Raw genomic sequence first — 23,959 nt, forward strand, 5'->3', positions numbered from 1 at the left:
AGCAGTCCTGATGATACTGAGTTTCCTTGTTATGTCCCTGTTCTCAGAGGGATGGCTTCTGCTGTGTCACCATTAAACATGGTGTTGAATTTTCCTTTCATATATTATCAGGTATTTTTGTGTGTGTTTTCATATTTTTGTGGCCTGGTCCTGCTTTGAAGTTGATGGGATTCTTTCTTGGTCCTTGGACCTTAAAATTCAACAGCTTCACCTCAAACTGTGTGACTCTCGAAATTTTCAACTTTCTTTCTTAACTGAACTCATGTCCCTTTTATCCGTAGTTTCAGTTCTATCTTCATTCCAGGAAAATACTATTTTATTATATTGTTCAGTATTTTCCTTTTCCGGTTGTTCTATGCTCTTCTTCAAGAATGCAAACGGTGGGTCTGCATTTCCCCTTTTCTAATGTCATCTCGTGGCTCTTGCTCTTCTCGCTTTACGTTGTTACAAAACCACATTTCACGACATGGACTTTGCTTTAAGCACCATCGATCCTAATTCTGAATACTTCCCATGTGATTCTCATTTCCGTACTGTAAATATATCTGTATTTCTTGAGCTCAGTAACGTCATTTATTAACAACTTCTCTGGTTTATTATTTTTTACTTGAGTGCTTACATTTCTTCTTTGAGTAATATTCTCTAATCCATTTGTGTATGACATTCATATATTTTCTTATACAATTCTTCTAGTAAAATGTGTTTTCAACACTCACGTTTTTTCCTTGTTAAAACGATTGTTTTACATAGGAAAAATACTGGATACTTTTTGTTTGTTTATTAATCCTCTTCAAAGGGGAGAATGCCATCCAAGCCAACTCACAAAGATGAGCCGCAAAAGTCCATGCTTCTTCAAGTATGTTGCCTTAAAACCCTCTTTCATCACATCTGCCATATCCCCCAATCTAAGAGAACAAATCTGAGCATGGCCCGTTTCCTTCTTGAGGTGAATGGTTTACCCTGACAGGAAGACTGCATGACACGCTGTGAAAATGTTGTTCTTTTTATTTATCTCTGTTCAGTTGACTTTTGCCAGTGACTTTAGAGTTGTTTCCTGTGCAGGACTCTCTTTCTAAATGTTTTCCCCATCGTGTTTTTGGGGAGGACAAGGGTGGGAGAATGAAGCTGGCAAACACGGGCAAATCCCCCCACTAATGCCCCTGCACCCTACTCTTCTCTGGTGGCACTGGGCTGCTCTAAGAATGCCTCTGTGTCCCTTGGACCCCCTTCCTTACCCACACGTCACCTGTTTCTCATCATTGCAAGGAAACCACCATTGCTTGGATCTTTTAAGACTCTAACTTACTGTAACAACAAGAAATAAAAAAGAAAAACAAACATACACTCTGAGCTCTAGAGTGGCATGTATTAGCTGAGTATGTCCCTTAATTTTGCAATCTTCACTCTATTTGGCAGGCATGGTTCTTGCCATTTTGAAAAGTGGAATTTTCTCTTTGTTTAAAAAACAAACAGTTTTGCTTTTGTGGACCAAGTCTCGGGGAATGGTATGGAATAAACATTTTATTCCACTATCAATTACAAGCAGTCTTAATAGTAGGCCATTTTAATATAATATTACACGGAAATAAAATCATTCTTCCATTACCTAGATTGTCAAGCAAAAATTGAAATATACTTTGGAGTGTATTGTAAATGAGAAGATTTTAGAGCTTTCAGTTGCACTTGAGAGAAGGAATTTCTCAAAGGAGAATCTTTCATGGGAAGAATTTTTGTTTTTCATCCAGCTGTTGCAAACCTAGAGCGTGCGAGCTGGGACGTAGCTCATCCTACAACATGGCTGCGGTGAGTCGCGGAGGTTATTACAATGCACACACATGCACACAGCTTGCCTCTGACCCTCTGCGTTTCAGCCTTATCCAAAGCCAACCCAGATATTCTCTGGGAATAGAGCTGCTCCGGAATGTGTTGCATCTGCCATGGTGGGAGTTAAATATTCCAGGCGTGGTTGATGAGAGGTCTTCTCCATTTCTGGATTTCTGTGTGGTTGGGCCACCGCTAAGTCCCACTGGGCTTTCCTGGGGGAAGCCAGGCCTCCCTTCCTCGTCACCCCCTGCTCTCTTGTCAGCGAGCCCCCTCATTCCGTATGCATCCGTGCCCTTTCGCAGGAAGGGTCAGCAGTCCGAGTCTTTATCTGTTTGACCCAAGCCAGAGAGTTGTCAGAGCAGAGAAAGCTGCCACATCCCCTGCCACTGCTCTGGTCATGAGTTTATAGTTCAGGCTTCTCTTGGCAAAAGATCGCCCACGTCAACGCGGTGTTTCCAGGGTCATAAATTTGCAACGTGATGAGACACGACCAGATGTCGCCGACGTGAGCTGACTCACAAAGCAGCCCTCTCTCTGTCTTGCTTCCCGACTCAGAGAAGAGGGTCCATTTCGTTCTTCCTCCTCAGCTCAGGGCCTTGGCTGCCCAGGCTGAAGTCAGCCATTTTCTGCACCAATTCTGCTTTTCAGGAGGAAGAACGGAGTGGTCATTACCATCTACCATCCCCTACTCCACAGATATTTCCTGTTGCTCCGTGCACCCTGGTGGGGTTTCCTCCCATTCTCGGACACACGTTTGATTGTTCCTTTAGTTGCTGTGATGGTCGCTGCTGTGATAATGCTCCCTGTGTACAGTCATGGGACACACGGGCATGGCTGTCTAGAGTCCCTACTCCACGCCCTCCATCCATGGCCGGATCTCATGTGTGATTCTTCCAAATTTGTTAGGACTTCTTCAAAACCTAGGATACAGTCGACGGTAATAAATGTTCCCAAGTGTGGTTCCAGGTAGAACAAAGCTTTGAGGCCCCTTGGGCGTTTGCACGGTCCCATTCTAAGTTGAAGCAGCTGAGGCCACGGAAGTCAGGCAGATTCCCCAAGACACCCCTTGTGCTTCCACCCAGACTCCAGCCTCCCGTGGGCGAGCACTGCGGTGCTTCCTCAGGAAGCCAAGTTTGCCCTCTGGACATAATACGAATATGTAATCATAATCTCAGCCCTTCGGAATTAAAGCTGGGCCCAAGTTAAAGCAAAAGTCAATGGAAATAAAAACAAACTTTACAAATCGGATGCTGTAATCCTTCATGAGAGATCCTTCCTTTCCTGAATTCCAGTTCTCTTTGTAAAACTTGGGTGATGGTAACGATACATCACTCGTCATAATATCGTCGGTATGGAAAATTACTTAAGGGACTTCACAAAGGGGTTTTTGAATTGTCCTGTGAAAAAAGTTCCACAGTGTAATCTAGTTTATGATTTTATGTCTGACTTTTTTCTTTCCTGTGTGCTCTTGGTGAGGGCTGTTTTGTGAGCTGATAATCTGGAGCAACTGGCTGTTCGTTTATGACCCTCAGAGCCCAGGAAGAGATGAGTACAGCTAACAAGAGATTCAAGCCCCTTTAAGTGCCCTGAGCAAGCTAAGGCACTGCAATTTCTCAGGGAGAAAACTGCTGCCAAGTGTTTACATACGCTGTTGTTGTTTTATTTATATTGTTGTGTTATTCTTAATTTGTGTCTTGAATTTCTTCAAGTATCTATTCAGATAAAGCATTGATTTTTTTGGAGTTCCTATTGTTTTTCAGTTTGAAATCTAAAACTTCTCTTTATTCTGCAATTTTAGTTCTTAATACCTGGATAAATTAAAGTCACATTTTGTATTTCAGGAACCATTCTTGCCAGGAGTTTAACATAAAATGAAAATACTATCTCTTTTTTTTTGGTTTTAATTACTATAAGCAACTTTAAAAATCATTGAGGAGACTGGCTTTCAGTGCCTTAGAGTCAACCAACAGTAAAGAACTTGGGGGTCCAGCGCATGTACAGTGATCTTGGTTTAATTTATGAGGGTTTGGTGGTGTTTAAAAGCACAGTACGTAATGTGGAGCCAGGAATCATTAGTGTAGCACAACCCTTCATTGATGAAACGAACAAAGACATTCACAGTCCTATGAATTCCCAAAGCTCTCGGTGACCGAGCAGGCCCCAGGCCCAGCTCGCCTGTCCCTTACTCTCGTCTCCTCCCCGACAACAAGCACAGAGGAACCTGGGATATGTTTCAGTGGTTTCCCAGGACCGGGCACAGTGTCAGGCACAGCAAAGATACCCAATGCAGTGTCTGGTAAAGACTGAAGGCCGACATCACTCGTGCACGTCAGACGGCCCTGGGTCTGCTCTATTCTATGACGTCACTGGAATGATAACCACGCTCGCGGCTGATGTTCAGGCAAGTAGAGCGTCAGTCTTCACAGACGCCCAACACCCTCTCAGAAATGCTGCCACATTTTGAGGTCATGGAAGGATTTCCAATTAGCTAAGGAGGTAGAAAGAGGTCATTTTACAGGAAGGGAGGCCACGCAACGCTGAAAGTGCTACGCACAGGACAGGAGTGAGTCTTGTGAACGGTCTGGGTCCCAGAAGAGATGCTGTAACAGGGCCCACAACCAAACATCCACATGCAGGGGAAGTTTTCCATCTGAACACCCAGAATTCCGAAAGGAAGGCTCTCCAGGCTCTCAGGGACCCCGGCCTGTCTGTCCTGACGGCTAATCCGAGTGAGTTTGGGTTAAAAGGGGTTAACAGCCCTGGGCTGTAACACATGATTGGTCTTTATGAGGTTGGAGCTCTCGTCTGTTTGAAGCCTACAGATGATGCTAAAGAGCCAATAATGACAGCAATTCAGAGCAATCTAATTATGCAAACGGGAGGCTAAACAATTTCATCATCCTTAAATTAGATTGTCCTAATGAGATAAAGACACCAATTAATCCTGAATTAATTTCAATAGCCTATTTCAGGCAAACACTTTAATATGCAAATGTAAATGAGAAACAAAGCCTACTGTAGAATGCCCGAGTTCAGAACCTCTCCCTTCGCAGCTGCAGCGGTGTAAATAGTGCCTAATGAGTTTGCGTGGAAAGACACAACCAGTTGAAAATTGTAGACTTCACAGAGCACAGCCGGTGCCTCAGGTATCCTGGATGCGGTGGGGGGCAGGCAGGAAGGGGGGGAGCTCTGCGGGGGGCTGTGTGCTGCTGCCTATTGGGGTACACTGCTCTCACACCCACCTTCCTGTAAGCAACAACTGGGCAGCTGGTCCAACTCAGCACTTAACTGTGTGTATGTACACCTGTGTGTGCCTGTCCATGTGTGTGCACCTGTGTGTGTGTGCGTGTGCACATGGATGAGTGTGCCTGTCCATGTGCCATGTGTGTGCGCCTGTGTGCGTGTGCGCCTGTGTCTGCCTGTCCGTGTGTGTGTACCTGTGTGTTGTGTGCGTGCGTCTGGCCATGTAGTGAAGGGGACGTAGGAAGTGGAGGTGGTGAGCGATGTGGAGACACTGTAATGAGCTGATACGCAGAGAGCCAAGTTGTCATAACACCCACCTGGACAGCGGTCTCTTCTGGACACAGAGTTGATTTTAATTAGAGACCACTTAATCATTTTAAATTAGCCATTCTCAACCTATTTAATATTTCTGAATAATTAATTTCCATAGTAAGACATGGGAACACAGTCAAAGTCTTAGGCCTTGCAGTGGAAGAAGCTGTAGCTTTGATTGGAGAATAGAGTATTTCAAATACTGAAATGGTAAATAAATTTAAAACATTTGTTTTAAAAAAAAGTCTTCAGCTGACCCCAAAGCTCTGGGACCGGCTGCAGGGCTCTTCCATGGCTCACTCCCTTAGAACCACCAACATAACCCACTGGTAACAACCGGGCCACAGGTGCTCTGTGGTCCAGAAAGCAAGTGACAGCTGACACTGGGGTATTTGAAATCCAAACAGAAACACAGAGATGATACTTTCGAAGGCTTTGTACATTAAATGAAAGTGTCTGGGTTCAGTTACAAATGACTAACTAAGAATGGTGACCAGTTTCTTTATTCTTCGTGACACCGTAACCTTCACTATAAAATGATGCCTAGGGCCGCCACACAAAGCACACGCTGCCCATGCAATATTTGCGACACACAGATGCTCAAAATCAAATTCGCTGTTTATCTAAAATTTAAATTTAGCTGGGTGTCCTGTGCTTTTATTTGCTAAATCGGGTAACTCCAACAACATCCTGTGTATAATAGGTGTTCAATAAATATTAGTTGAAAACCAATTACTCTGTATTCAGAGACCTGGATGCCACCTGGAAAGGAGAGACTCGCAGGCTTGGGAGCGTGAGTTCCCGCTTTCAGGAAGTGGCTTTCAGGAAGTGGCTTTCAGGAAGTGGCTTTCAGGAAGTGGCTTTCAGGAAGTGGCTTTCAGGAAGTGGCCCACTTCTGAGGCTAAGGCTGTCCGGTTATACACGGTGCACGTCCAGCCCCGTCAGACGTGCCCATGTCCTCAGTCCTGACCAGGCAAGCAGCGTCCCTCTAGGACTGACACTTGGGCCTGGAAAACTAGAGGTCCACCTTCGCGGTACCGTGACCTCTACTCTGTAAACGTGATGTTTGCAGAGGGAAAGTACGTCATGCCAGGTGGAAGGGGCATGGCTCCCAGCATTAGTCCTGGAGTCGGGCAGACCTAGTTTCAACCCATCCATTGAGGGTTTGGGAAAGTTACTCAGCCTCCAGGAGCCTTACTCTCTTCATCTGTAAAATGGAATTATCGTAAAACGGTAACAGGACATTACATGAGTTGCTATGTGAACGAAGCACGGAGCAAATGCTCAGTAACTGTTGGGTCGTAGCAGCACTTACTATTCTGTGACTATTAGAGAAAGACAAGTGCAAACAGAAAAGAAAGCGAAGACTCGCAGACGAAGCCAAAATGAAGCCCAAGAAGAGACTCCATCACGTTTCTCGCGTCTTCCCACTTCACTTACATTGCAGGCCCTCAATCCCCACAGTCTTTGGTCGTCCTCGAATTCACTCTCACACCTGCTCCTTTTCTACCAGGTCGGATTGATTCCAAGTAAAAGCCAAGATGTTTATAAGTTTATTGGCCTCAGTGGACGTTCAGGCTGCCCCAGATCGCAGACGCCTCTTACAAGTAACCGACCGTGGGTTCTGAACCTCTGACTAGAAGGACCATCAGAAACAGCCTGAGTCGCCCAGCTTTTTCTGAACTGCCAAACTATTTCCCTCATTATTTCTTTCACGCTCTGATATCAAATCTGAAAACCTTAGCACCATTTTATAATTTTTCAGTTGTGTTTTTGGATGGGTAAGTATATTTGACCACAGCAAGTGGCACGTGTGGTCTGATAGCCCGAGCACACGTATGGGGACACATGGGGACAACGGGACAGGCCTGCTGACATGAGAGCTGCCCTGGGAAATCTGGGACACAGCGTTGCTGACTGCTACATCCCTGGCCAGGCGCCTTTCACTTCTGCTTAACTCTGAACGACACTGGTTTTTAGGTGAAAGGCGTAGCCCCATCTCTTGGGAGACAAAGCATAGGGCCTCTCAGAAGAAATCCTCATCACTGTCTTTTTCCAGTTCATTTCCTTGATGTGTTGAAGGGTAAAGAAGACCACCTGATTTACAGGTATTTCCCTGGAAATTCTACATAGGTTTGCGGGGGCTTAGGGGTCTTTCACCATCACTTTGGTACCTTATTTCTGTTACATTGGTCTCTTGGGCAAAGCTTTATTAGGAGTTCTATCCTGACGTCCTATTAGATTCTATAAAACATGCTCAGCTCCATCTGAAAGCTACTTTGTGCCACGCCACCCGGCTCGGTGTCTAGGATTCACAGGTAAATTAAAAAGTCATTAAGAATTTCAGAGTCTAGTGGAAGAAAACAACCCTACTTACAATGCTTTCTTGCAGACCAGCGAGATGTGCTGCGGCAGGTCTGTAGAAGGGGCAACGTTAACAGAACAGAGGGGTGAGACGCGGCGTCTGGTGGGGGTGGGAGACGGGGAGGTTCTTTAGAGAAAAGTTGTAGTTTGTCAGACGAGACAAAATATGGTTATGACTTCCAGTTAGGAGGTGAGCTGATGCATGGTGAGGAGCTGCATCAAAGACAAATGTCATCAATGGGGAGACAGAGCTGACCACTGTTCGATATTTCTGACCTTTACATAATCGCACGACAAATACCCAACTGGAGAAAAGACACCAGTAAGGTACCTCTGGCCTCTTTCTCCCACTGTCCTCAGTGGTCCAGTGGACAAACTGCCTAACTGTTGGCATTTGCTGAAGCTGTAAGTGTGGTTATGAATGGAGGGTGGATACGCAGCCACGTATTTAGGAAAGAAGTTTGTTGCATTAGAAAAGAGAGCGTGTTTATGAAGAATCGCTACTTTGGGTGCTGTGGGTTACACCCCGAAGTATAACAACGCTGCCAGGACTGCACGCTAACTGCCCGCATCTTAGTAAGTAGTTGATAAAAGCACAAATTGAAGCCGTCGGTGAAATCAAATATAATGAAATACATGAAAGTGGTTTGTAAAACCCAACACGCATCACCAGTGCAGGTCAAGTCTCCTTCTTACCTAGTAACAAGCAAACATAATCGGTGCTGCTCTGGAAGAGAGACAAGCCCTCAGAACTTAACTGTATTACAGCTAATAGAGGGTCAGGCCGTAATCTCTCTCTCTCTCTCTCTCTCTCTCTCTCTCTCTCTCTCTCTCTCTATATATATATATATATATATATATATATATATATATATATATATATATATATATATATGACTCACTGCCCTCTGAATGCAGTCTCTGCAGCACTGGAATGGCGATCACGGTTTAAACATGGCTGTGAGATGCTGCCCACAGCCCACCGCTGTGAGATAAAGTGGGAGAGAGCTACGATAACCGCTCGGCACACCCTGGCCAGCCGACCAGACAGACCGCTGCTTGATAAACCTAATAAAACAGCAGAGGTTGCTGATACTGCCACTCTGCTGGGCGGACACAGCCTCAGCTTGTCTGTCCCCTGGCGCTGACGCTGAACTTCAGGCGGAAGGGAGAGACAGCCCCGTGAAGCCAGCTGTCTCAGCGGTGAGAGTGGCTCTGATTGGATAGTGTCACAAATCCATCCTGTTCTGGTATGTTTTCTGGAGATGAGGATCGCTTCTTGATAAATGTTTTGTGCTGATGGGAGCAGTTCATGGCTTTTATTCCTCTGTGAGTCCTGCTGTGTTGGTCGGACCTTCCAGAGTGGAGTGTGGCTGGGTCACTGAGACTAGCCCACGAAAGCACAGGTTGTACTATGACAGTTGGAAACACCACACACAACCGTCTTGGCTAGCATGTGATTATTGCTTTTTCTACATTAAGAACGTGTGCTAACTTAGCACCACAGAATTAATAACAGTATATACTTACTTACTTATTGGTACCTTTGTCAAGCCATGACTAGCAAGTAGCATTTAAACAGAGATCAAATCACATCAACTCAGCGATTTGTGAGCAAAAAGATCATTTCATTTCCCAAATAAGCAAACCTGCGCCTTCTCTTGTCCATCTCACTAAATAGAACCATTGCCTAAGCAGTTTCTCTAGCCCCAAACCCAGGGGGCACCTTTGATTCCGAGCCCTTGAGCTCCTGTATCAAATCTGCTGAAGTCCTGTGACCTCTACTTTCCAAATCCTGCCTATGACTTACCGAGGTGGTCAGAGACATTGCGGGGTGGGGGTGGGGGGTCCCGAGACCAAAAGCTCTGAGGAGTAAGACTGTTGTATTTTCTGGACTTGTATCCCCAACGCCCAGTATTTCACCTGGCAAAAAGTAGGCAGGCGATCAATTCCAGGGAGTGAATGAATGAACAAGTCCACAACTACGAGTACACGCTGACTAGATGAAATGAAACCGTGTTGGATCCACAGATAGAATTGATGATTGTAAGGCTTGCAGATAAAGAGACAGAGTCAGGCAGGTTGAGCAAAGTGAGTGCTTTATTCTGCGCCCCCGGGTGAGGTTCACCGGTCCGGTCCGCGCAGTCAGCACAGATCGGGCGCGAGCGGCTGAATCCGGAGCTGTTTATCGCACCAGGGTCTGCTGCCTTTTCTGGGAAACACCAGGGGCCCCAGTTTCTATCATGCGAGGAGGGGTCTGACTTGGCAGAGGGGTATTTTTGGCTCCTGGCCGCTTGACCATGCCCGCAGCTGACCTAACACCAATCTACACTGTGAGGACTGTCTCCAAAGCAGGAGCAGATATGTGCTGTCCATTTTACACTTGTGGTGCCATCAACACAAAGAAAAATCGAGAACAGCAGCAAATCCTGGGGTGAGTAGTGTAAACCTGGTGCAATTCCACAAATTCCACTGTTCAGTTGAATTTGACATTCTCATGGGATTGCCAAGGAAAACGTGGAAATGTAGAGCCAGCTCTCAGGGAAGCCGCTCTGCTGCTGGTGCAGGTTTGCTAGTTTTCTCGGGGGCGTAGCAGGATGTCTGTCCGTCTCTCCCCCACGGCTAAGACTTCTTACAGAATTGCATGTGCCTTCAGAGGTCATCTGTTTTATTTTGAATAATAGTCTAAAATCTTGCTGTCGCCTGGCTCTACAGATCTATTTGCATTCAATAGTTTAGGTTCCCCAACATTGCATAGAAGCCCGTTGTGGCTAAGCCTGAGGGTGGGAAATTCCAGCACAAAGGCACAAACCAGTATTTACTGGCGGGAGAAAACAAAATCACGGATTTTACAGAAAGCAAAGAGGAAGCTACAAACTCTATCTTAGAAGATCCCAATTGCAATTGCGAAAGGACAAAGAAGAGATAACAAAAGCACATGTCGGAAGATGAAGAAGAAAACATGGAGAGTACACTTTCATGGAACATAAAAACAACAACAACAACAACAACAACAAAAAACACAAGGCGGCTTCTTGGTGAAAGGACCACCTTTAGCTTCAGAAGCTAAGGGAGTGTAGAAATCTCGAAAACCAAGGAACGGTCACAGAACATTAGCGATGACCTTCAAAAGAGCCCGTGTTCCTCTCAATCTGGTGACTGAGTTTGATCGCTGGCCTCTTCAGGTGGTCATAAAAGATTTGTTTGTGACCCAAAGTATCACCAAGATCAATTGGAGAAAGCGTTGTCCTACAATATTACCACAAGAGGTCAATTTCTCGACGCCCTCATACATTTTATTGTCCAGATGAAATACAGTAACGGGTGCTTAATGGGTGTTTGGTTAGAGCCTGCTCTGAACGCACGAATCCGTGACTTTTAGCTTCTTTCTCAAACTAGCCTCTTTTTAATCAAAGCAGATATTGGATTTTGATAAACTTCTTGTGCAAATAACTTTGTTGTGATGTAACAATTGTACAGACATCAATGTTCTGAGTGATCAGTTGTTTTTATGAATGGAGTATATGTAAGAATTTTGCCCAAATCAACATTCAGCTTTTCTATTCCGCTTCGAGGGGCACTGCACATGGGTGCATATGAACACACACACATTGGGACTTTTAATTCCATATGTGTCATGATCCACTGTTTCATCCACAAAACTGCACAGCTTTAAGATTTTTCTGGAACTCAACTATCCTGACTGCATGTTATAAATACCAAGGCTTGATTACAAGCATTTAAATCCTAGAACCTAACTGAACTGAATAACTACATGGTCCCAATTTCATTAATTAAAAAAAAAAAAGAGACACACACTCCAACTTTGTAAAGATGTCCCCTGGGAAACCGGAGTGACCCACAAACATTACCTTCCTTGTTTCCCTCCCAACATCGCTAAAGTAGATTTGTAACTCCCTCTTTCAGAAACCCAGTCATATACAGGATGCTGGGAAGAATGAATCTTCCCCTTTGAAAATGTCAGAGGGCATCCTTTTAGTTTTTTCTTGGCAAACAAATGTCCACTGATCAATATAAATGGGAAACAGGCACCTGGACGTCAATAGGAAATGACTTTTGTGAAACATGATTTGATTCATGGCACAGAGCAGCCCTTACCAAGTTCTGTTCTATTACCAGCTGGAAAGAAGAAGATATCATAAAAGGGGCCTCCCGATGACTGTCATTTTCAAGTGGGGTGCTCTTAAGTTATAGACTTCTGCCACGTCCGCAATAAATGACTGCTGCCCCGGACTGACCCTGTCTTAAGGCAGGGAAGGCTGTCTTTACAGACACGGAGGCAGCCTCGAAAACTCTGAGAGACGTAGCATTTAGAGACACTTTCATTTCTTTATCAGCTGATAGCTCTCTATTTCACTTCTCGGGTTTTTATCACTTGCTGGCTATGTGTGGAAATGAGATGCTGAGGTCTCAGCACTTGTCCTTCGCCCCTTAAAGACTCGCTCTAGTGAAAGGACAGCCTTGTCCAGAGTGAAGGTAGCAAGCGTGATGACGTCACACCCCAGGGCACGCCTGGCTCTGCTGCGTGAACAGTGGGGAATTAGGAATTGTTTAACAATCCCAAGGAAACACGTGTGCTTTCTTCACAGGGTTTTAATAGATAAAAGAGTGGAATAAGCACTGTGTGACATCCTGTCAGTGATGGGGCTATTTAGAAGATTTCACTACAAATATTTCATGAAAATCTAGCCCAGAAAAGTATCTTCCAGTTTCAGCAGTTGTCCCATGTCAGCACAGAAAGTCCAGGCACGTCACAGTTTTCAACGGAACTGGCTAGAAAGTAATCAGGCTCAGCCCTAAGTTCTGCGTGGTGCCAATTCCACTTGTCCTGAGAGCACTTTCACAACACAACACCTGGCTGTCCAGGGTCTGTGATCAGAGCTCAGCAACTGCTGAAGGCACCACTTCTACGTCCACAGAGCCCGCAGGCTTCCGGCTCTACCCACCCCACGCCCCACGCAGCCAGGCAAGCCCCGCCTTGTGAGCGCAGGATCCCAGCTTCGCACACTTCCTCTGCTTACTGTTTTCAAACACAAAACCCCTAGTTGATGGTACGGGGTAGGGAAGCTTTCAAAGTGTTTTCTTTAGACCACGGCCCATAATAAGGAATGTATTTTACGTCATGACCCAGCACACACACACGTGTGTACCCAACACTGCTAGTTTTTATGGTGGCTGTGAAAATTAGACGAAGGTGCTCCCTCTGGGTGGGCAAATGAGAAGCAGACGCGTGTCAGCCCCTGGGGCACCTGACCTGGCATGTGTGGGAATGGCTGCATTTATCCCCCAGGTGCTGCTGCGAAGGGCCCACAATGCACCACCGGGCCGGTGTGGCTGCTTTGTCCACACACCTCTGAAAGAAATTGTGTACAAAAATAACAATACCCCTGGGTTTGTGGAATGCATTCTAATATTTTCTACCTTTTTCAATGCAAGTCATGACCCTGAAACTATTTTTCATTACGGAGTCACTGTTTGCAATTTTAAAATATTCATAATTATTATGTATTCATTGAGAATCGTGGCTTTTAGCATTTAAAGCATTCTACACCATCTCAGTTCATGCTTTTTGGTTGGTAGTTTACCTTTTCTGGTAATAATATTATGGACCTTGCTTTCCTATCTTCACCACATTTGCTGACATATCTCCTCATCCCTTTAGTTATCTTGTATCACTTCATTTCAGGTGAATCTCTGTACAACACACATTGGGTTTTACTCTGTGTGTTAATTTGAAAATCTTTTCTTTTTACTATGCCATTTGTACTCATTTAGTTTTATTGATGAGGTTAAAATGTTTGCCCTCAATTCTTGTCATGTAACATTATAATTACTGTGTGTAGTTACCTTGTTTTAAGTGTTGCGTCTTCTCTGATTGGTCGGTTTGTTTCTGGTATTTAAGGCTTGAATTTGCTTCTAACAGTTACATTTACATCCGTACATTTTATAGGCTCCCTAATCCACACACCTGTTTTCCTTTCGTAATCTTTTCCTAACTGGTTTGTCAGTTTTACGTAGTATTCTTTGACTCCTGTCTATCACTTTTACAATAAATTATTTTATTCTGTTTCCTTCTTTCTTTCCCCTCTGCTCACATTTCTACTTGTGATATTGATTTCGTCGGAACGTGTAATGTTTACATCCTACTTAACCCGGTCCTCATCCTGCTTTGGTTTGCGATCTGTGATTACACGTGGTAAACGCTTCCATCATGCTCTTTGCATTCATATTCCATCGTGGTTGGGTGAAGCTCACCCTTCAGCAGCTGGGGTGTATAAGGGCTCTTGAGCACAGCGTTGCCCGGAGTCTTCTGTTTAAAATGATTTAGATCCTGGATCCTTGAAGGGTAAGTTAGCTGGGTATAAAATTTGGGGGGGAAAGGAAAACTCTTCCTTTTCTAGAATTGCTCAAAAGTGTTTTCCACAGTTGCCTTATACTATATGCTACTCTTAAGAAGTCTGGTGCCCATCACATTTTCTTACCCTTTTAAGTAATTTTTAACTTTTACTCCTGGAGACTGTTCGGGCTTTTTCTTTGTCTAACAGTTAACTCAAATATGTCCCAGAGTTGACTGTTCTGTTTCAATTTCCTCAGATACTTAGTTGGCCCTTGTTAACACGTATGTTGTAATTGTCTTATTTCAAGAAGGTTTTCATAGATGACAATTGTAAGTATTTGTTTTCTTTCATTGAATTATTTTTTCCTCCTAGGAAATTCACGAAATAGTATGTTGTATCATCTACTTTTCCTGTTTTGTTTTTTCTTACTTTTTTTTTTACTAAGCTTGATCTACCCTCATTACATTTCTTCCTATTTTTGTCACTTTCTCTTGTTTTTGAAGCTCCGATTCTAGGTATATTAGTTTTCTATTGCTGCATGACGAATGGACTGGATCCCACTCTCTTAATATCCATTCACACAAAATTCAGGGATATTCCACTGCCTCAGTCTTCAGCAAAGATAATCATCCTTGTTTCCATGGGAAAGCTTTACGTCCCCAAGCCTGGACCCTGGCCATTCGGGAAGAGTATCACATCTTCATCTCTGCCTACCCAAAATACATAATGACATTTCCCCAAAATACAAGAGAATACTTTAAAGGAAAAAGTCAAATATCTTCTCTATAAAAATGGAGGAATTCCCACCAGCTTTGGAATATAGGTTTATCCTTTCTAGCCATGAAGATTTCAAACAAAAAAAAAACAACTGAGTTATGCGTACATTCCTAACTTGCCACCATGTTGGTCCCTCCCAAACCAAACATTTTGCAACCTCTTTGAAGGCAAATATGTTGTCTTATTTGTCTCATTTTCAGCCTTAATATCAAACAAAACACCTCGTGCATGGATGTGCTTAATAACCGTTTAAGCGCATGAATTCGTGGATGAAATGCAAACGCACTTTTCACTGTTTGAAGTTCAGTCAGGGAAACTATATTTCATTCTTAAGAAATGTCTCACAAGAGAAGGAGAGAGAGAGAGAGAGACTGAAAGGAGAAGAAGGAGAGAGGATGTGAAGGTGTGTTTGTCTTCCTGACGGAACAACAGGTTTGAACACTGAGGCAGTGGAAGCCGGGGCCCACTGAGTGCCCTGAACTGGAGTGAGACAGAACAACGCAGCCGCCTCCTGACCAAACAGGAAACGCCCATCTGTCGACACAGCAGATATTCTGAGCCCAACCAGCAAGTGGCAAAAACTAACATGAACGAACACGGTTCAAGGCAGATGCACAGCCATCAAAGCTGTTCCCTCCCCGACTGCGTGGCCGCAGGTTTGCCGAGGCGCCGGCTACAAGGGAGGGGGTTCCGCATAAAACAGTCAGAGCGCAGCCTGGGTAGCTGGTTCCAGACTAGGTAAACCATTTAACAAACACCCAAGAAGAATGTCTCTAACCTCCGTAAAACAGAAAGGACAGACAAGACATGAGACGAACGACGCCATCGTGGAAGTTCCTGTGTCGGCGGTTTGGAGACGCCTCATTCTGCAGAGGACCTGGCACGCGGGAGCAGGGACCAACAGGACGTTTGACATCTGTCTGAAATGGCACTTTTCTCAGGGTATAGTAGTAAGTGGGACGAAAGTGCTCTCCAGAAAACACTATCACTTAAAGTTCGACTCCGCTTTTGAACAACCCAAACGACTGACAAGAGCTATAATATTTAAGCAATTGCTAAATGTCAGGTCCTTAAAATCATGAGAAGAAACTGCTCCGAAGAGAAGCAACGTCAGTACATCAGGAAACTGGGGAGTAAATAAATCGTGGGAGTCGCGTGAAGTCCCCCTGTGTGGACAGCACTATTCTGGGCCCTGAGAGGGTGACGGCTGAGCAGGGGACACCTGGCCCGGAAGAGGCGCCTAGGGAGGTGGGAAGTACATGAACCCAGCTGACTTCTTACCAGCCGAACACAGAGTCCAGGAGCGACTAAGATGCATGGCTGTTATTTGTGAAAGCCGCCTTAAAAGAAGTGTGTTTTCCGCTATGCTCTTAAGGGGATAGTTGAAAAGCACATTAAACAACTGATATTTAAATCTTGAGGTGTAAATTTGATCACATATATGACAGAGAGAAAGAGTGAGGCTGTGTTTAGCTTTCTATTCAAAGGTGACGTCTTTTCATCATAGAATCACATGCTATTTAGGCCTCAGAAACCAGCGGCGGCTTTTCCTGGCGCGTTCTAGCTTCTGTTAATAGGGGTCAGTGGAAGAATAAAAAAAAACTAGAGTTAAAATTTTGTGCCTATTTTTCATTCTGTTTCCTTCTTGGATTTCTAAAGCACATCGGTTTATGAAAGGTTTTCAGAAATCCCCCATTGTAGAAACCTGTTGAATTCATTTAACCCAGGATGGGCTGATCTCCTTTGACAGAGCACTTTTTTCTTTCCCGACTGTCTAGCCACATGATAAGGAAGCCAACAAACCGCTGTGGAACCACTGATCTAGTTCAGCTTCTCACTTTACGAGAAGAAATGGAGCTACCCTTCTTCCTTGGGTCACCAGCTTCTTCAAGCTGCGTCCAGGTCACCAGCTCTAATGTCATCTGCTTTGTCACTGTCCTGAAATCGAACGTTGCGTGTGTTTAAGTGTTTGGTGAAACCAATGTCCTTAAGCCTGATGATGAGATTCTGATAAAGAGCACGAACTAAAAAGAAAGAAAACCTGCCTCAAAGCAATAATGAATTTTCAAAGTGAACTCGCCTGGAAGAGTGGCTGCTGAGGCATGTCCCATCCCCAGGGGTCCTCAGGCAGAGGCAGGGTAATGATTTCTAGGGACGGGTAGATGAAATGGTGAACGGCTTATGAGGTGGTGAAATCTACATGGCAGTTTTGCTCCATGAGCCTGTGGCTGGCTGGGGCTGGGTTAGTTGCCAGAAATCCAGGGCCGGAAACTACCAACTCACTGAGCCAGACAAGTACCAGCGAGAAAGAGCGAGTTACAAGTGCTTGAAGGAGACAAAGCCTCCCAGCTGGGCACCGTGCTCACAGGACCTGGCACGAGATGGGCAGAGGAATTCTGGCATGTGAGCATATGAGGGAAACAGCCAGCCAGAGAGCCAGGCAGGAGGCACACCGTGGCATCTGCAAACATCCCAGCAGGTGGAAGAACCAGCAACACCGGGAGGGGAGTCACAGGTGAGACGACGCCACATCACACCCCCCAACTTTTAAGGCCAGTACTGAGCGCCAGCCCCCAAACACCTGGTCTGGCGACTGCCGGGGCTCCCGCCCATGAGCCCCACAGGCTCTGCAAAGCCGCGCCTGGCCTCACCCGGTCATGGCGCCTGGTCTGCGGGATCCTGTTGGGGTGGGATGGACGGGGGCAGGCGTCTGCTGACTCACCTGGGGCCCTGCTAGGGTCACTGTGGGTGGGGCCGGGCAGGGCCAGCTTTGCCTCTTCCTCTGACTCGCTTCACCTGACAAGCACTATCTTTTTTTTTTTTAAACTCTAAGGCTGCCTGCTTTCCTCCCTCCCTGCTTCTTTCCCAGTGGTGCCATCTCCACACTTCCCCTCTGCCTTGCTCCAGAGCCAGCAGCTCCCTGACAGGAGCTTTTCCACTTGTCTGTGGTCCCGGCTTTCTGTCTGGGGCTAGTTTTACATTTTACGTCTCATGGCACCAGTGTTTGCAGCTGCCACCAGAGGACACCTCTACAGAGGATCTGAATGGACATTTTTCAAAGAAGACATACAGATGGCCAACAGGTCCATGAAAAGATGCTCAATGTCACTAATCATCAGGGAAATGCAAATCAGAACCACAGTGAGATACCACCTCACACCTGTTAGAAGGGCTAGTATCAAAAAGAAAGAATGAATACTGGTGAGAATGTGGAGAAAACAGAACCCTCGTGCACTGTTGGTGGGATTAGAAATGGGTGCAGCCTCTATGGAAAACAGTATGGAGGTTCCTCAAAAAATTAAAAACAGAGCTGCTGCACAACCCAGCAATCCCATTTTTGAGTATTTATCTGAAGGAAACAAAAATACTAATTTGAAAAGATTTATGCACCACCATGTTCATTGCAGCATTATTTACAACAGCCAAGATGTGGAAAAAACAACCTAAGTGTCCACCGACATACGAACGGATAAAGAAATTGTAACATACATTTAAATATTATTCAACCATAAAAAAGGAAAGGAAACCTTGCCATTTGTGACAACATGGATGGACCCTGAGGGCATTATGTTAGTGAAATGTCAGAGAAGACAAATACTGTGATCTCACTTACAGGTGGAATTTTTAAAAAGTCCATAGATACTGAGGACAAACTGGTGGTTACGAGAGGTGAGGGGTGGGAAGAGGGTGAAGGGGGGAAGGGGCTAAAAAGGTACAAACTTCCTGTTATAAAATAAATAAGTCCCGGGGATATAACATATAGCATGGTGGCTACAGTTAATAACACTCTTTCATATTGGGAAGTTGCTAAGAGACCGAATCTTAAAAGTTCTCATCACAACAACAAACATCTTATAACAGTGTGTGGGGACAAACGTTCACTTGACTTATTGTGACAATCATTCACATTATATACAAATATTGAATTATTACGTTGCACACCTGAAACTAATATGTTCTACGTCAATTATGCCTCAATAAAAAATTGTGGGATAGCCAAGCAATGGACGACAACTCATCCATGCGAAGGAATGAATTCCTGACACACACGACATGTATAACTGCAAAGGAATCACAACGAGTGAAAAAAGCCAGACAAAACAGAGCACGTATGGTATGATTCCATTCATATAAAATCCGAGCATGAGAAAAGTAATCCCCAGTGAATGACGGCAGATCGGCATTTACCTGAGGAAGGGAGGGGTCACGCCAGGGTGGGAAAAGGGGCAGCAGGGGAAGCTGGGGCAGTGATATAGATGTGGTAATGGGTTCACACGTGTATGTATTACATCAGAGCTTACCAAATTGTACAGTTCACGTTTGTGCAGTGTATTGTATGTTAATTATGCCTCAGTAAGTTGTTAAACAACAAATAACCATCGAAAGGAGGGAGGGGTTGGAGTTGGATCATCAGGTCTCTGTGCTTGGCTTTGGTGGATGAGAAGGATGATGGGGTGGATACAGGCTGTGGCTGCCATTCCTGGGGGGCTGAGCACAGAAAGGGGGCGCACGCATGCTCACAGCTGTGCTTCCCAGCCTAGCAAAGGCAACGAGACCCGTTCAGAGACTCATCACTAAAATCTGGGGTCCATTCTCAAAACTTTGCTCTTCTCTCCAAATCTCATCAGTCAGAATGAGGACATTTTTAAATGGATAAATGAATAAACGAGTGCTCACATCAATGAATGAATTAATATGTGAAAGGATAAACCAGAATTTTAAAATAGAATCCACTGACTAAATGAAAAGAAACTCTAATTTATTTATATCACCTTCATATGTCAAGATTCACTCAGAATCCACATATTCTCACAAATTTCACTGTTACAGTCCTTTATCTGATCCCTTCCCAGCCTAAATGCATGTTTGAGAAAACTAAGGGATTTGAGCAATAACAACACCACCACTACATGGAAACTTCTGAGCTGGCGAGCCCTCCTGATATTTTAACGGTTTGTCAAAGCAAATGAAGTGACCGTCACGACACCTGAGGCTCCGGCCTCGAGAACAAATTGCAGGGCCGGCCGCTGTGGTCAGTAGTGAGCAGAGATCTAGATCCCTGAATCTTTTTCATGGCACGTTGTATCTATGAGCAGCCAAATCACCAACAAAGGTAAAGCAAAAGTGAACCGCTCCCAGCCCACATCCTTTGGATTAAACTGAAATAAAATAAATGGAATGGGCTCAGGCTCCCTCATGTCCAGGAGCACCGACCAAAGGCCGCCTGCAGGGAGAGCTCACGTGGGGACGCTGCCTGTGAGCTGCTGCCCGGCGTGTGCTCTGCGCAGCCTCCCACCAGGGAAAATGATTAAACCTGCACGTATCACACCGTGGGAGGGGAACGAAATCGCGGGAACAGAACATGTTCCAAGGTCATTTGTCTGCTTACGCAGCCAAGACTGCATGTGCCACTTGTCATGTGGCGGCCACTTCAGCACGGCCCTGGGCTGGGCGGAGTGGGGGACACACAGCTGCTCAGAGCCACAGTCCCAGGTCTTCAGCTGCTGGCGTTGGCCCATCTTACCCTTGGCCAATTGCTGAGTGACCCGTGAGCGAGTGACGCTGCATCACAGCTGGCCTCTGTGTAAGACCTGACCTGTCCACGATCCACTCTTCGCTGTGTGTGAGTCACTATTTAGGAAATAAGTTGTTACAGATAAAGCCTATTTTTGTGGTAGGATGAACTAGTATGGCTATTGACTCAATCTGCTTTTTCAGCAAAGCATAGATACAAGCCATGATGCGGTGACCAAATTCTAGCAAGAGACAGAGAGACATGGCAGAGGGGCTATGAAAAGGAAGAAGTGATTTAAGGAGCACTTGTGCGGTAGACACAGTTTATCAAGCACAACACGGAGCCGCACGGACGCACAGACGGTGCCCAAAGTGCCCAGCACGCTGGTAGGTGTTTCAGCCAATGAAAGATGTGAGCAGATGGCCCGAGAGCGAATGCGAGCCCTCCTCTCAGGGATGTTTCCAGGCCTTACACAAGCGAACCTTTTTTCCCCCGCCTCAGCTTCCTCCTCTGTAAGGTTGTTGTGAGGAATAATTGGGAACAATTAAGCAATTAAAGTGCCCAGGGACCAGCACCCAGAACACAGTCACTGCCGTCTGCAGGACGGTGACGAAACACCTCTGAGATGACTGTTAGGGTCCTTTACTTACTAAATTACTTCATTCCCATTCAGTGTCGCGTCTGACCTGTGTCACTACTACTAGCGTGCTGTAGGCCATCTCTACGTGGTGACTCACATTTTCTTCTAGACCACACAACTTAAATTGCTGTAGCTCTCCCGCATGGGTGTTACATGTCCGTCTTATTAAGATTTTCCTTTGGAGAAACAGTCATTGTGGGAGATGATGGGGCTATTAGCTAACACTATGGTGGAAATCATACCGCAATTTATAAGCACATCAAATCAACACATTTTACACCTTAAACTTACACGACGTCAGATGTCAATTATATTGCAATGAAGCTGGAAAAAATAAAGCTCTACATTAAAATGTAATTGTGTACTACAACCGGACGGGGCTTTATACTTTCTTTAACACAGAATGAATGAGTTTGGTTTCAGGTTTATTCATTTTGTGGTCCACTCTGCAGGCTGAGTCTCAGTAAGTCTAACAATCAGATATGGCGAATAAATACACATGTCATTCTGCTTATATAGTTCAGCATCCCATCGGTGTATTTCCTTTCGTTACATGTTCTGTGTTTCTTATCGCTTTGCAGCTGGTCCTAGGTGTACTGAATTCTAATACTCATTGTACTAACTAGTATGGTATCGTTCGTACACCTAATGAACAGTCATTCAGGTTATTGATTGAACTATTAAACATCATTAAGTGCAGGGATAATTATGATGGAAAATCCATCATTATGTCCTCCCAGGTTAATATAACCCACTGATATCAGTTGTTTCGATATTCACTAGTGAAATCTCCCACCTTAATATTTACACATGGTCTAATATTCCTACCCATGTGATGGGTACATACATATCATCTAAAACAGAATTGAAACTTAACTGTGACATAAAAGATAGATCCACAATGCTTCCTTTAGCTTGCAATCAGGCATCGGTTGACAGTAGAATTTAGCCGTCTGGCAAAACTACTTGTAAAAAAGTCAAGCGGTCGTCTAAGAACCGACTCATAACCATCTCACCTAATACCCTCGTTTTCAGACGAAGACACCATGGCCCTAACATGGTTTCATTATATGATTTTAACTTTTTGTAGTTTTTAAATACAGATAACTTGGAAAATATTTTGGATTCATTTCCCATTTTCCATTATCTACTTTATTTCAGATGGTAAGTGGTCTGTGGATTATATATGTTTTCTATAATTTTCCCAGGGATTAATAATCAATGGGTCAGAGAAGTTCCATCCGTCTTCTAATAATATCGAAACATGGACATAACAGGCACATGACACCTGAGATAAGTATTCCATGATCAATAATTTACTCTTGTTTTCTTTAGAAAGTTTTAATAGTTTATCTATTAGTTACATCATTTTGCGTGATAGGACAGTCACCGTATGCACAGCACACGATTCCCGCCATGAAAACACTGCTGGGGACCTCATGCCATGACCGGTATGACCACCGAACACGTCAATGGGAAACTCGGTCCTGTAACCATCACGGGAGCATCACAGGGAAACTCAGTTGGTGTTTGGCTTCCTTCCTTCCCCAGTAATAACTACAGTTCAGGAGCTAATCACAGGTTTGTTTAGAAGACACAAAAGACCCAAAGCAGAATGTTATCTCACACGTTACAAGACTTAGGTGCCCTGGGAGGCCCTGGAATATCCCGCATTATTTTACTCATATGCTTGGCAGATTCCGAACGCCACAGTTAAATGTATTAGAGCTAATACTGAAGTTACATTAAAAAAATGAATTGGTGAAATACGCATAAAGCAGTCTTGATACATCTGAATAACCAGCAAGATAGTCTTAGGCCTAAAAGCCATCTTGGGATTCTAATTTACGCAAGAAAATTACAAAATAAACAAAATCCCCAAATAAACCAGGCAATTGCCCAGATGGATTTAACGGAATTAACTCTGAGATAATCTAGATTTTCCTAGGAATGACAGTTTTCATATGGAAAGAACTCTATTTGGAAGAAACCACAAGACATTACTGAGCAATAGAAAGGCAGACTTGGAGAGCTCTGGAGGTCTGGTCCAGGTTCCGGATGGAAAGACAGAATTGTAACAGAGATCAACTCAAACAAAGTATCTTAATAATTTCTTGCAATTCCAACCGAAATGCCATTGAAAGTTTTTAAAGAAACCGGGAGGACAAAAACCAACATGATGCTAGCATTAGTGCAGAGTAATGCACAGGAAAGAACAGGCATTTTCATCAAAGTCAGAGTTGTGGTGAATGGGCGCACTTCTCCTGTGCGACAGTGAATCATGCTGTTAACGTACAGTTATCAAAGCTGTGGGCTATTGGCACCCAAAATACACAGTCTGATGACCTAAGTCAGCTAAGGTATGGAATAGTCAGCAAATAATCTATTAGCCTTGTCGTCAACGAGAAATAATGAGTGGCAACACACAGTGTGGCACAAATGTATAGACACGTGGCAAAAAGGGACACAAGTCCCCACCTCACCTGCACAGCAGCAGGCCGACAGGCACTCAGCTTCCAGAAGGACTTGGTCTGGTACGATTCTGGGCACCCTCTGCAAGAAAAAGAAGACGGTATTAAAAATGCAAAATTAGTTATGAAAGTAAATATCCATTTAGGATGAGAAAAAATATAACTTCAAATAATAAGCTAACACATAATAAGCTAACATCCCCCAAATATGAAACCGGGAGGAAAACCCCCTTTTTTTAATGCAATAATTGTCTGACACTTGTATCATACTTTCCCCTGTATATGCTTTCACCGCATACTCTTTGATTACTTATTCACAAAAACAGCAATGTTAGTTTTCGTTATCGACTATTTAAAGACATTTCTCCAGATTCTCAACTCATTACTGACACTCTCACATAAATAACGGTTTAGGGCTGTTATCAACGCTGGGAAAACCTCTCTCAAGTTTCTT

At 44.5% G+C, this 23,959-nt stretch overlaps 1 long non-coding RNA gene across 1 annotated transcript in view; it reads right to left on the bottom strand.

The window, feature by feature from the left end:
- Positions 1-23,959, bottom strand: part of LOC141569347 (uncharacterized) — a 450,266-nt gene that overhangs the window by 295,943 nt on the left and 130,364 nt on the right. Inside the window, exon 4 of the long non-coding RNA XR_012492884.2 lies at positions 23,518-23,587. This is a non-coding gene — a long non-coding RNA (uncharacterized LOC141569347). The remainder of the gene's footprint in view (positions 1-23,517; positions 23,588-23,959) is intronic.

This window comes from Rhinolophus sinicus, chromosome 11, assembly GCF_057876585.1.
Source record: "Rhinolophus sinicus isolate RSI-liver-muscle chromosome 11, RSI-T2T, whole genome shotgun sequence".
In the NCBI taxonomy this organism is placed as follows: Eukaryota; Metazoa; Chordata; class Mammalia; order Chiroptera; family Rhinolophidae; genus Rhinolophus; species Rhinolophus sinicus.